General features: G+C 43.9%; 1 protein-coding gene across 3 annotated transcripts in view; it reads right to left on the minus strand.

Moving 5' to 3' along the window:
* Positions 1 to 88, minus strand: part of thrab (thyroid hormone receptor alpha b) — a 333,280-nt gene extending 333,192 nt beyond the window's left edge. For all 3 annotated transcript variants that reach the window (XM_060940345.1, XM_060940344.1, XM_060940346.1), the window contains exon 1: positions 1 to 88. This exon is cut by the window's left edge and continues 377 nt beyond it. The gene's annotated coding sequence lies outside the window, so the exon portion shown is untranslated.
* Between the last annotated feature and the right edge of the window lie 1,174 nt (positions 89 to 1,262).

A 1,262-nucleotide genomic window follows, 5' to 3' on the forward strand; every position in this document is an offset into this window, starting at 1 on the left:
ATAAACGGAGAGAGAGAGTGTGTGTGCGCGCGCTGCTTCTTCTTCTTGTGAGTGTGAGCTGAGCGCAGTGAAATGAGAGGCGCGTGAGTCGCTCCTCCCTCCGCGCGCTCATGTACAGTACAGCGTACAGCGCGCGCACCATATAAAACAGCTCTATAAACCAAACACCGCTCTCTACAGGACTAACACTGCAACACACACTGCAACACACTGCAACACACACACTGCAACACACACACACACACTGCAACACACACTGCAACACACTGCAACACACACACTGCAACACACACACTGCAACACACACACACACACACTGCAACATGAACAACCATGCACACACACACACACTGCAACATGAACGGCCATGCACACACACACTGCAACACACACACACACTGCAACATGAACAACCATGCACACACACACTGCAACATGAACAACCATGCACACACACACACACACACTGCAACATGAACAGCCACGCACACACACACTGCAACATCCCTTACGAAAATCTACCATGGTTAACTATGGTTTTACCATGGATTTATGTAGTAACCATGGTTATACTATGTTTTTTATGTAGTAACCATGATTCTACCATGGTATCTCATGGTTATTCTAAGTACTATGAACCAACCATAGTATTACTATGGTTTATCCATGGTAGTAACCATGGATCTACTATGGCATTTCATGGTGATTCTAAGTACTATGAACCAACCATAGCATTACTGTGGTTTATCCATAGTACTGCAGTAGCTGTGGTAGCATCATAGTTGTATGTGTAATAGGTCATAGTAACTATGAAATTAGTTTAAAAAGGGATGGTATGGTTTTTAAAAGGATGCACTAACTGTAGTATTACCATGCTTTCGTCCAACAGTCAATGCTGTAGAGAAGGATCTCGATTAACAGCCCAGATACATTAACCATAGTGAAACCATGGTTAAATCATGGTTAAACCATTGTCATGAACCATGGTTTTCATGGTTACCCAAAAAAAAACCATGAAAACCATGAATAACTATAAACCACAGTAAAACCATCGTTAGTTTTCATAGTAAAACCATGGTTAATTTTCATAAGGGATGAACAACCATGCACACACACACACACTGCAACATGAACAACCATGCGCGCACACACACTGCAACATGAACCACCATGCACACATACACACACACACCAGTGCCATATTCAGCCAATGCGGTGCCCCTGGGCACTATACCTCAAGTGCCCCCACCACCACCCTGCGC

This window comes from Neoarius graeffei, chromosome 14 (genome assembly GCF_027579695.1).
Source record: "Neoarius graeffei isolate fNeoGra1 chromosome 14, fNeoGra1.pri, whole genome shotgun sequence".
NCBI classification, from domain to species: Eukaryota; Metazoa; Chordata; class Actinopteri; order Siluriformes; family Ariidae; genus Neoarius; species Neoarius graeffei.